The sequence below is a fragment of the Phascolarctos cinereus genome, unplaced genomic scaffold (assembly GCF_003287225.1).
Source record: "Phascolarctos cinereus isolate Bilbo 61053 unplaced genomic scaffold, phaCin_HiC Scaffold_2;HRSCAF=192, whole genome shotgun sequence".
Classification (NCBI taxonomy): domain Eukaryota; kingdom Metazoa; phylum Chordata; class Mammalia; order Diprotodontia; family Phascolarctidae; genus Phascolarctos; species Phascolarctos cinereus.
Genome location: NW_027555625.1, coordinates 272,942,765 through 272,955,319, shown reverse-complemented (window position 1 = coordinate 272,955,319; position 12,555 = coordinate 272,942,765). Strand labels below are relative to the sequence as shown.

At 41.9% G+C, this 12,555-nt stretch overlaps 2 non-coding genes across 2 annotated transcripts; one reads left to right on the top strand and one right to left on the bottom strand.

Annotated features, from left to right (window-relative positions):
- Nucleotides 1-11,539: 11,539 nt before the first annotated feature.
- TRNAL-CAG (transfer RNA leucine (anticodon CAG)) lies at nucleotides 11,540-11,622 on the top strand. The gene has a single exon. It is a non-coding gene; the product is annotated as a tRNA-Leu (tRNA).
- Nucleotides 11,623-11,819: 197 nt separating this feature from the next.
- Nucleotides 11,820-11,902, bottom strand: TRNAL-CAG (transfer RNA leucine (anticodon CAG)). The gene has a single exon. It is a non-coding gene; the product is annotated as a tRNA-Leu (tRNA).
- Between the last annotated feature and the right edge of the window lie 653 nt (nucleotides 11,903-12,555).

The following is a 12,555-nucleotide window of genomic DNA, read 5'->3' as shown; positions in this document are numbered from 1 at the left end:
TTACAGATACAGCAAAAACAAATATATAGATATATACCATCAATACCTTGAGGCCAGAATCCTTCTTATACCACATCAGTCTGGGAAGGGGGAGAGACATGGAGAGGGATTAGGTTCACAATTTAACTCAGTTCCTGCATAGGATCAGTCCCACCAAATTAATGTTCAAAGGTGCATGCCCTAGAACTTTTGCTGAGCTGGAATTCTGTACCTGTGCTCTTCAGGACTTCAGTGCTGGGCTAACTACAATACCTGTCCTAGATTCCTGGATTCTGGGGTCCCCATGGCTCAAGCTCCTGGCTCAGATTGGAGACTCTATTCCTTGTACCTGAAATGGAAAAGAAGGACATGAATTCAGGGCCATTTCTTGGGGCCATATGGTCTTGAAGGCCTGGTGGCCCTTCCCCTTACAGCATGGTTCTCTTACCAGAAGCTGTAAGTGAAGGAGTTACTTTGCTACCTTGGATGCAAATACAGCAAAAGCCATGGCTAGTGCTGACTTATGCCTTTTTGAAGATCACAAAAAATGCAGCTACAAAGCCAGTGGAAAAAGGCTTCTCCCAACCATGTAGCAGACCAACCAGAACCAACTGTAAAACGTCTGTGCCTATTCCACTCCTCATAATTCTCCCAGAAGCAGCTCCTTATCTTCCTACACATGAAGATGACATCTTAGAAAGCCATACCATTTGTTACACATTTGTTTTTATTTTTTATTTTCTGGGCGGAGGAAAAAAATAAATACTTGATAATTTAAAAAGTAAAATTTAATGAAAAACAAATTGATGTATACACGTTATATCCCCCAAATAGGATATATGCTCTCGGAGGACAGGGGCTATTTCATTTTTGTCCTTGAATCTCCAAGCATCTAGCACCTGTGATTTTTTTTTCTCCTTTCTCTCATGCTGCCCTGTGATTTTCCAAACCTTGGTTCATCCCAGCACAGGACTGCTGTCTACCTTTCCTTTGTGTCTGACACAGAGAAGTTATTCAATACTTGTTAAATTAAGTTGAATAATTGTTCCTTGAATTGACACATTAGCAAAACATGTAATTAAACAGACTATCAAGATAAATAACAAGGAAAATCACCTCATGAATACAGGTGAATACTGTCTCACAGATCCTTCCCCATTACTGCTGGAAAAAGGAACATCCACAGGGAATATGCGATAATAGAACATCCATAGGAGAAAGGAAACATGTAGAGATCCTTCATAGCATAAGAAACTTATTTTTCTCTAGCTGTACTTCTGAGCCATCCTGTCTTACAGGCTGTCACTACTGATATCAATTATCAGCTTGGTGATGTCACCTACTGGACTGCTTTCCTTGCCAACTTGTGAGCTGCTTTACCCACTGTGCTGTGAGCCACAGGTGCCATCTGTTGGGTTATTTTGTCTACCACATTTCCATTTGCTGGTTCTCCATGATTGATTCTCTTCTGAGCTGCTGCCATCTTCCGGTTCTCTGCTAATTTGCAGCTATGGTGCAGCCTCTTCCTTGCAGGAAAGTAATTACAATTCTTTTTTGTCACGTAGCCCAAAGGCAATTCCAGCTCTTTTGTGAGTCAGGTTCACAACTTCACTCATCCAGCTAGGAAAACAAACAAATAAACAAACAAAAATGACATACACCTTAGGTCAAATCTAATTTCTTGATCTGCTTTGCCTCAGCCTCAGCAACTACTCCCCTAGGTCTATCTACTATTTGGATCCTGGTGAGAAAATTCCTTTCAGTTCTCATAATGTGCTTAGCTTCAGATGTCAGGGCCAAGCAAAATGCCATGACTCTTCAATCAGCAAAACTGGAATTGGCAGGCTTTGCTCTGAATTCATACCTGCACCAATAGCATTCCTCTGCTTATATTTACAATCCCTACGCACCAAATGGGTCATTGATGTTATTGGTCCCTGTTTTATAGATAAGGAAATTAAGGCCCAGAGGACTCTTCATCATAGTGGAAATTTCAAAGATGATTAAATAGCCCAGGGATTGGGGGTCATGTAATCTTGGGATCTGGTGTAGAGGGTGCTGGTCCTGATGAGAAGAAACAGGGGTGTAGTAGCAGAGAAGATGACAAGATGGCCTGGGAAGATGTCTGGAAGGGATGCAAAGCACGATCTGGTCTGGGGCTGGCTACATACAGTAGGCGAGGTAAGTTTGCACATATACCTTACTCTTATCCTTTTACTAAACTGTAAGTTCCATTAGGGTAGGGACCACGTCTCATCCAGATGTAAGATGATATCTGGTTCAACATTCTTTTTGGGAACTACATCTCCTGGAAGCATGTGTAGAGCTTACTAGCTTTTACTATGACCAGTTTGAAAGGAAGGCAAGAGTCTTGTGTTGGGATGAACCAAGGTTTGGAAAAGCCCTGGGCAACGTGAGAAAGGGAAAAAGTCACAATCACAGCCTGATGTCTTTTTTCTAGTTGGTGTGCCAAAAAGCAGGGTTCTCAGGATGTCCTGCAGTTTCAGTGTTCTCCTGCTTGCTCTCCAGAACACCAGAGCTCTCAAAACAGCCCAAGGTTTCAGTGATAGCCCAGTTCCCACGCTCAGGGGAAGCGATAGTGATCTCTACAACATTCTCTGGTTGCTATATATTCTCTGGTTTCCCTGTCATGAAAGCCCTTTATCTTCTTACTGTCCTGAAAGAAAGACCCAGGGTGCCCAACACAGCTGCTGTGAGCAATTTGTTCTGGGCTGCTCCTGCTGAGTTGTGGAGGTAGCAGGATCAGCCCAGACTCCGGGCCCCAGAGGGCCTAAACAGCAGATGAGACCAGAAGTTGCCTGTGTGGAGAGGTGCTAGCTTTGGCAAAGGGGTGTTGGGAATGCTGCTTGAATTAATTGCTTGTTATTTACCCTGCATTCTGCTTTAAGTAAATCTCCTTGGCTTTACTCTAATGCCATGAGATTTATTACAGCTTGGTCCAGGGGAGATTAAGTGGAAATGGGGGCTTATGAGCTGTGGATTGAATTAGATGATTCATCCTTGAGTGCCATAGACCTAGAAGTATCCAATAGTGTCTTCACTGAGGAGCCTAAATGCTTTTGGTCAGGCAACGGGGTTAAATGACTTGCCCAGGGTCACACAGCTAGTAAGTGTCAAGCAGCTAAGGCCAGATTTGAACTCAGGTCCTCCTGACTCCAGGGCCAGTGCTCTATCTACTATGCCACTTAGCTTCCCTGAGCCTATATGCTTCTTAAACAGCAGAGGTGTTGGACATGCTGCTGGCCCACAATGTTCCCTACTGCACCAGAACCAGATCAAAATGGGGAAATATTCAACAAAATAAGAGTAAAACATAGGTAATGTTAACATGCTGTTTTCTAAGTCAGTATGCAGCCAGCATGGATCCTTGTGTATGCCTTAGTGGCCTCCTTTTCTATTTGAGCTTGACACCACTGTCCTATAGCACCCAGCACAGTAGGCCGCTAATCAACATTTGTAGATTGATTTGAACATAATTGTGAAAACTACCAAGGAGAGATGGACTGAAAGAGAGGTGTCTGAGGGGTTTTGTGCTGACCTCAGACTCCTCCTCCCCATCCTTGTCCTTCCCTGACCAATTCCATACTCCCACAGCCCCCTGTACTATCTGTCAAGTACACTCCCCCAGCTCTTGCATGCCTTCCTCCCAGACTTCCTCTCCTTTGGCTGACAGTACCACTCACACCCTGCACAAAGGGCTGGGCCAGTTTCTTGCCTGTACAATTTCAATAAAGCTTCCTGAAGTTTCACCAGTGATTGAATATGTATAATCCCATGGGTGTGCTTCCCATTACCACTCTGGGATGTTCCTTTCATGTGAAAACTGAACTCTTGTTAAAAAAAAAAAGCTTATTCTAAATAGTCTGGCATAATCAGGAGCATATTGTAATTTCTTCCTACCTCCACAACCTTCTTTCCCTATCATTCTTCCTCCAGGATGAATACCTGAACCATATCCACTATTACTCACTTATTTGAGTTTAGTTCAATCAATAGGCATTTATTTTGTTTTAAAAAACCAAACTCCACCACCTTCTCTCCGGATAGACACATCCTGGGACCCTGAATTTAGGAGCTTCCAGGATGGGCAGGTGCCCCCAGCCATCATTTTGGGAAGTAACTCCTGTGGAGATGCCCCCTGGCAACTGCTCCTGCAGGTGTGAGAGCCATAGCTACTGAAGAAAGAAAGTCCTTGGCATTGTCAAATGATTCAATATCAGAAATTTATATGATTTTTATCAGTGGAAATGACATTAAAGAAGAGGCATTATTATCATCGGTTAATAAATTTTCTTTTCATTCATCTACTCACTCTAAATAGATCTCTCCCCTCCCCATTGAACCTTTTCTTGAAATAAAACTTTAAAAATAAAAAGTTTTTTAAAATTTAGCAAAAGGAAGACACCAACTGCATCTGTCAGTATGTGAATCAATCGATTGAGCGATCAATCAACAAGCATTTATTTGTTATTCCATGCTTTAATCTCCACTTCTCCAATAAAACCTGGGAGGTACATTTTCTCAACTCTTCTCTAGGACTAAGCTTGGTCATTATAGTTATATTGTGTTTGATTTTGATTTTGTAAGGCTTGGGTTTTTGTTTTTTTGTTTTTTTTGTTTTTTGAGTGAGGCATTTTTCTTTTTCTAAAAATTTGTATAGATATATTTTGGTTTTACATCATTTTCATTTCCAAATATATCCTTCTCCCCTCCTCTACCTAGAAAGTCATTCCTTTAAACTAAGAATAAAAAAAGAAAAAAGGACAAAAAACAGTTTAGCAAAATCAACTATACATCAGTTGAGTCTGAAATATATGAAATATTCTATACCTAAAGGCCCTATCTCTGCAAAGAAGGGAGAGGGGTACATTTTCTCATCTTTTCTTCAGGAACAAGCATTTTATTTTGTATTTTTATTCTTTCTATTTACATTGTTGCAGCCATTGTATATATTATTTTTTGGTTCCACTTACTTCACTCTGCATCAGTTCATATATATCTTCCTATAATTCTTTGAATTCTTCATATTAATCATTCTTAAAGTACAGTAGTATTCTATTATATTCATGCAACATCCTTTGTTTAGCCATTCCATAATAGATTGGCATATACTTTGTTTCTAGTTCTCTGCTACCACACACACAAAAAGTGCTGCTATGAAAATTTTAGTGTGTATAGAACCTTTCTTTCTGTCTTTCATCTCTTTGAAGCATATCCCTAGCAGTGGGATTATTGGGTAAATGGGTATAGACATTTTGCTCATTTTCTCTGTGCAATTATAAATTGTTTTCTAGAGTGGTTGGACCAGGAGTAGTGGATGGAAGTTCCAAACAGGAAAATTCCTGATGTCAGCAAAAATTTCCTTAAACACTAGATTGTTCCAGATGTAGGATGGGCTGCCCTCAGAGGCGATAAGTTTCTCCTACCTTGGAAGTCTTCAAGCAAAGGCTGGATAACTATTTATCAGATAAATGTAATAATGAAGATTCCTTTCTTTGTATGGATTAGAGTAGCTGGCCTTCCAACTCTTAACTCTTGTGATTCTGTGAAGTAGATGCAAAATGTTCATGAAGTAAATACAAGATAATTTTTTTTTTCAGGAAAGGGAGGCACTAGCAGCTGGGTGTAGGGCGTGGGGTGGGAGGAAGGCACGGGAGCAAGGCACACAATGCTTCATGTGGAGGTGACACACCTGAGTTTTGAAGGATGCTTGGAATTCTAAGAGGTGGAGGTGAGAAAGGAGTTCATTCTAGGCTTGAGGAGACATCAACAAGACAGAAAGCATGGTGAGAGAAGAAAAGAGGGCCCAAAATGGAGCCTTGGGGAGCATACAATCAGGGGACAGAACGCAGATGATTCAGCAAGGGAGACCAAGGAAGCATTAGTCAGATGGGTAGAAAGAAAACTACAAGAGAACCTTGTCATAAAAGCTGAGGGAAGAAAATATTCAAGAGGAAGGAATGGATGCTTAATAGTGTTAAAAGCTGCTGAGAGGTCAAGAAGGATGAGGACTGAGAAAAGCCTATCAAACTTAGTAATTCAAAGATTCTTTGTAACTTTTCAAAAAGTTGATTCATTCAAATGGTGGAGATGGAAGCAGACTGTAAAATTTAGAGAAGTAAATAGGTTGGTGAGGGAATGAAGGCAATGGGTATATATGCTGGGTTTTTTTTTTCTCCTATGAGTTTGTCTGTGAAAGGAGGAGAGATGGAGGAGGACAGCTTGAGTGGATAGCAGGGTCTAGTGATGGTTTTTTAAGAATGGAGGAAACCTAGGTATATTTGTAGAGAGCAGGAAGAAGCCAATATGTAAGGAGACATTGAAGATGAAAGAGAAAGGACACGATTAAAGGAGAAAGCTCCCAGAGAAGATGGGAAGAACTGAGATCAAAGAAACAAGTGGATGAGGTGACCTTGGAGAAAAGAATGGGGAGTAACATAGAAAGGTTTTGAGGTACAGACTAGGGCAGGGAAAGGATCTTTACAATGAATGGCCTCTAATTTCTCAATAAAGCAAAAGGTCACAGGATCATAGATACAGAGCCGAAGGGAATCTTGGAGGTCATCTATATTCTATCCCTTCATTTAACAAATGAAGAAATTGAAGGCCTGAGATAGGAAGTTGCCCAAGTCCACACTTAGTAAAAGAGTCGGGATTCTAACTCGGGACTGATTCCAAATTGACTGTTCTTTTATCACACCAAACTGACTCCTAAAGTGAGGATTTCTACTGAGAAGGAGGGAGATAGTGGGGTAGAGGAGGCTTGGGGAGCAAAGGGATGGCCCATCTGGCTGTGAGGAGTGTGATAGAGAACTAATCACAAAAGCAATGCAGCTAAAATTAGAAGGAGAAACAGGTAAACAAGGAAAGGGGAGGAAAAAAAACAACCTTTGCAGCTATGTCTCTGAAAAAGGTCTCATTTCTGAGATAGAGAGATAGATAGGAATCGGATTCAAATATATAAGAATGAGCTCCATCCCTCAATAGAAAAAGATATGAATAACCAGTTTTCTGAGGCAGCAAACTATCACTACTGATAGGAAAGAATGCTGTAAGTCAGCGGTGCCAAATTCAGATAGAAACAGGAGCCACTAAACAATACATAGGGATCACTGTGGAAGCATCTTGACTTAGAAAGCCACATACTGACATTATCTATGTTCTATTGTATTTTTATTTATTTTGTGAAATATTTCTCAATTTCATTTTAATCTGGTTCAATGTGTACTAGCCTCATGTGGCTGGGTGAGTCTGACATCTCTGCTCTAAATCACTAATAATTAGAAAAATGCAAATTAATATAAGTCTACTTCTCACACATCAGATTGGCAAAGTTGACAAAAGAGGAGAATGACAACAGCTGGAGGGGCTGTGGGAAAACAGGTACATTAATACACTGTAGGTGGAACTGTGAACTGATCTAGCCATTCGGGAGGGGAATTCTGAACTAAGCCAAAAAAACTATAAAACTGTATAAAGTCGTTGCCCTATCATTACCACTACTAGGTGTGTATCCCAAAGAGATTAAAGATAGAGGAAAAGGACAAATATAAATACAAAATATTTATAGCAGCTCTTTTTGTGGCAGCAAAGAATTGGAAACTGAGGGAGTGCCCATAAGTTGGCTGAACAAGTTATGGTATTTGAATGTGATAGCATAGTATTATGCTGTAAGGCATTGTGGTGAGGGCTGTCCCCCATATATAGCATAGGGGTGTTACTGTGTGGCTCAAAGTGAGGCAGAATAGACATTTCTAGCTTCTTCTTCCCCACCCCCTCCCCAAAGAAGACTTTTATTCCTGCCAGGAGAGGAAGAAGGAAGTTGGGGACAGAGGCCACCACTCTACTTTCCTTAAAGAGAAGGGATACTAGGCTAGAATTATATCTATCTTCTCCCTTAAATATTATTAGTCTAGGGGATATGGTTTTCAGGTTTAAACTAACTTCTCATTGTTTCATTAATGAAAGAAGCAGGACCATCCCAAGTTTTATATCCCCAAGGGCTTGACTCCCTTCCCACCCAATACCAATTCTACAATGGACACACCTGGGAATATCAAAGAAACTCATTTATTCAATTTGATAACTAAACAGAAATCAGAAAAAGTATACATAGGAGAATGTAAACCAAACAATACAAAGTGAAAGAGCTTTCCCACTGGGAGCAAGGTAGCTCAGTCCAACCAAGAGAGAAAGAGTCCTAGCTCTCACCCAAGTGGAGGTTCCCTGAAGTCTCTAGTGCAACAAGCTGGAGATAGGGACACGATGGAGCCTGTCAGCTCTTCTCATGTCAGCTTCATTCCAGGGTCTTTTCTTTCAGCAACCCAAAGTGAAGTTGGCAGCTTCCACCTTTTCTTTCTTGAAGCTAGAAGCAAGAAGCTCTTGAAGCAGCTGTAGAACCCAAGAGACTCGAAGTGGGTCCAAAGGCTGAAAAGACTGGAACTCTCCCTCTCTTGCCAACTCTACCCCATCCCTCATGTAGGCACAGGTACTGGGCACTGATCTCCACCAATGAAGAGAATCTATACCAATGACAATGGGGTTACAGATGTAAGTAGAAAGTTTCAGAGAAACCTGAGAAGACTTATATGAACTGATGCAGCATGAAGTGAGCAGAACCAGAAGAACATTTTATTCTACAATAACAACATTGTAAAGACAAACAACTTTAAAGAACCTGGGAAGACTTATATGAACTGATGCAGCATGAAGTGAGCAGAACCAGAAGAACATTTTATTCTACAATAACAACATTGTAAAGACAAACAACTTTAAAGACTTAGGAACATGATCAACCGTAATTTTAGAGGACTCATGATGAAACAGGCTACCCACCTCCTGAAAGAGAGGTGATGGAGGCAGGGTGCAAATTGAGACACAAATTTTTGGGCATGGCCAATGAAGGACATTATTTTACTTGACTATACATTTTTGTAACAGGGATTTTATTTTTATTGCTTTCTCAATATTATTGATGGGGGAGATGAGGGAAAGAAGGAAGATTTTCATCTGAAAAATTTTAATTAAAAAAGAGAATCAAATAAGGAAGAATATAATGCTTTTCATGCAGCAGTGAGTGTCCAGTTGATATTTTTTTTAATGGAGCAAGAAAGTCTGAACCTGTAATTTCATCAGAGTACAAAGGAAACTCTTTACCAAGGCACATTATCAACTGTTTTGCAACTTAAGTCTTAGAAAGTTGATTGGGGATATTTAGAGGTAACGACTTGCTCAGTAGCCCTAGGCAAGATGTGTCAGAGGCAGGACTTGAATTTAGGTCTTGCTAACTCCTGACCACCTACAATATCATGCTGCTTCTGGGTTTATAGAGCCTGGAGAGTTTCTTCTAATTTTGCTTTTTAAAAAAATCTTATTTTATCATTTATTCTTCCAACTCTGCTTTTTACAAGGTGCCTGAGCTATCCTGCTCCACATTGCCCTACTTTGACTATCTTTTCTATGTTGCAAATTCTCAGGTTTGCCTTCTTGGATTTTTTTTTAAGTGATCTTATTTCCAATCTTATAAATGTCAGATTTTCCTTCATAGCTTTCATTAAGGTTCTAAACCACTTTGAAAGTTCTAGCGGTCTGTTCTCTCTTCTAAGGATTTACTGGCACTACTGCAGTCTTGTATTTACTAGAGATTTCTTTGTTTTCTTTTACTCCCCGGTACTTGTTCATTGCGTGGGATCTCTTTTTTTGATTACTCGTTTCTCCTTTTCTTCCCTGTTAATTTTCCTTTGAGGACTTCCTTCCTTTCTTCCTTTATGTTTGTCATTGTTTTGAGGTGCAGGATACTTGGCCTTAATCATGACCACTCAACTGTCACTTTATTGGAAGTCTCCTTTCTTTACATTCTTCCTTGTAGTCTTATGGGTTCAATGATCATTTTCTATAGAGATGATTCCACAATCTAGCTATACAGCTGTAATCTCTCCCCAGAGCTCTAGTCCCTCATTGCCAATGAAATCTCAAACTCAACAGGTCCAAAAGACAACTCATTTTCATCTCCCTTGTCTTCTCCAAATTTTCCTATTTCTGTTGAGGACACCACTCTCTTACCAGTCATCTTGGCACATATTTTAAGAGTTGTTCGCTCTTCCATCTCTCTCTCTATTCACTCACTTGCTAGGTCTTGTCAAGTCTGCCTCCACAACACTTCTTCCTTCTCTCCACTCACAGTACCACTATTCTAGTTCGGGGAGCATCACCTCTCACCTGGACTATTTGCAGAGGTCTTAATAATTGACCTTCTAGCTTCTGGTCCCTCTTCTTTGGAATCTATACTTAACTGCTGCCAAAATTATCTTCCAAAAGAACAGTTAGGACAAATATTTTCAGTGGCTCCCCACTGTGATGTTTAAACACAAAGTCCTTAGCCAGTCCCGCGTTTAAAACCTACTACTTCTCCCTCCGTATACCGGGCTTAAGCCAAACAACGCCCAACGTCTGGCTCTATACACCGGGCTGTAGCCAGCTGCCCTCCAAACGCTGCCCAAACTTAGGAGTTTCTTTGTTGCATCACTAGCATCCTGCAAGTCTAATTGACTATTGATCCTCATAGATCAGAGGTAAACGCTCAACGAGTTAACTGTCTATGCTCACCTACTAAGAAGCATCAGAGATAGGATTTGAACACGCAGGTTTTCCAGATCCAAAGTCAGAGCTCTTTCCACTGCGCCACGCTCCGATCTTATCAGGAGTACCATCTTCCTTCAACGGTAAGCTCTGTGTCCCCCCTCCCCCGTTAAATCTGCTTTTATCTTTCTCCGTCCTCAGACAAATTATGTGGTTTTTATATTTATCTGTGTATCTCTTGTATCCACAGTTAACCCCATTTACATCTCACCTCCTTCACAAACTCCTTAAAAGCAGGCACTTACTTTTTTTCTTTCCATGCCTTACAGATGGCGCTTAGCTAATATTTGTGGACCCGGAAGAGATCATAGAAATAATTTGTCCAACCCTTTCATTTACCCAAGAATTGTAAAGTGTCCTGGGGCTTTGGAGGTGGAAAAAAAAAATCGCATCTGCTTGGGGCACAAGTGTGTCTAGGCTTGCCTCGCTGCAACATCTCCTATGGAATCTAGCACAGAGTAATGGTTCAATTCCTTTCCATTTTTGCATCTTCTCCGTCTAGCACAGGCTTCTGCACATAGCAGGCACTTAATAAGTATTTATTGAATTAAATATAATCCATGCTTTCTGAAGGGCTGGGATTTCTGCAGAGCGAAATTATACAGGGGTGCATCGTGAGGCTGGCGTGAAGAGGTCTCTTTCCACGCACCGTCGTGTTTATTGGGGAGAGGCAGTTTTCGTGCACCTGCCGCCGAGTCCCCAGGGGGAGGGCCAGACGGGCTGGCGCCGAGAGCAGCCGCCGAGGAAGGGAGGGGCCGGGAGGCGGACCCTAGTCTGGGGCTGGCAGCATCAGGACACTTGTGTGTACCAGGGGATTCCAGCAGGGGCCACTAACGCTTAATGCAGCGCATCCCACTACGCTCTCTACAATAGAGAAGGCAGTAGAGGCGCTTTGCAGGAAGTCAGGATGGCCGAGCGGTCTAAGGCGCTGCGTTCAGGTCGCAGTCTCCCCTGGAGGCGTGGGTTCGAATCCCACTTCTGACAATCCTGAGTTTTTTGCTTCACACTTCATTTTAAAACTTTTGAAGGTATGCTTCAGTCGAATCCGCGCTTTCTCTAGACGTGGGTTAGGTACTTGCAGTTCGCGTACGAAGAGGGAGTGTGGCAACTGCACATAAACCGCGGTGAAAGTCTGACGTGTGACCACTCGCAACCCAAACGGAAAGCAAAAGTTACGTTGCTGTCAGAAGTGGGATTCGAACCCACGCCTCCAGGGGAGACTGCGACCTGAACGCAGCGCCTTAGACCGCTCGGCCATCCTGACTGCTGTAGAAGCTCTCTTTGCCAAAAGCCTTGAGAAGCTATGGCCGAAGGCCTGTGTGGACAGTGTAACTTACAAGTTCTGCAGATGCCTGCTGCGCCGAGAGCTTTGCAAACTGAGCAAAGACCCGGAAGGGGAGCTTGGTGTAGCAACAGGGCCTCGAACTTCTTGGGGCCCGGCATGTTGCACCCAGTGCCAAGAACTTACAGTAAAGGCATGAAAATAGAAAAGGGACTGATGCGTTTCCTGGAGACACTTTTACGCAAGTCATTGCAACATATGCAAAGTTATTCTGTATCAGTTAGGTTCACCTCCTGGATCCCGCAGGGGAGGGAGAGAAAGTTTCTGCGTTTATAAAAATCAGATTGTCTGAATTGTCAGGGTTCTTAGAGGTCACCGAGTCCAGCACCCCTCTCCCCCCCCTTTTTTTTTTTAACACTGGAGGAAATGGAGGCCTAGAGAGTGGACTTGATATGCCCAGGGTCACACAGCTAATTGGTAGCAGAGGAGTGGGAAGATTTAAATGACATTTTAATGAATAAGTAGAAAATATAACTCAGATATAGACAGTGCTCTGAATTTCTTTTGATTTTTACTTTGTTATCACACAACCTTTGAACAACTGGCTGGGGGGGGCGGAAATGCAACCAAGACAC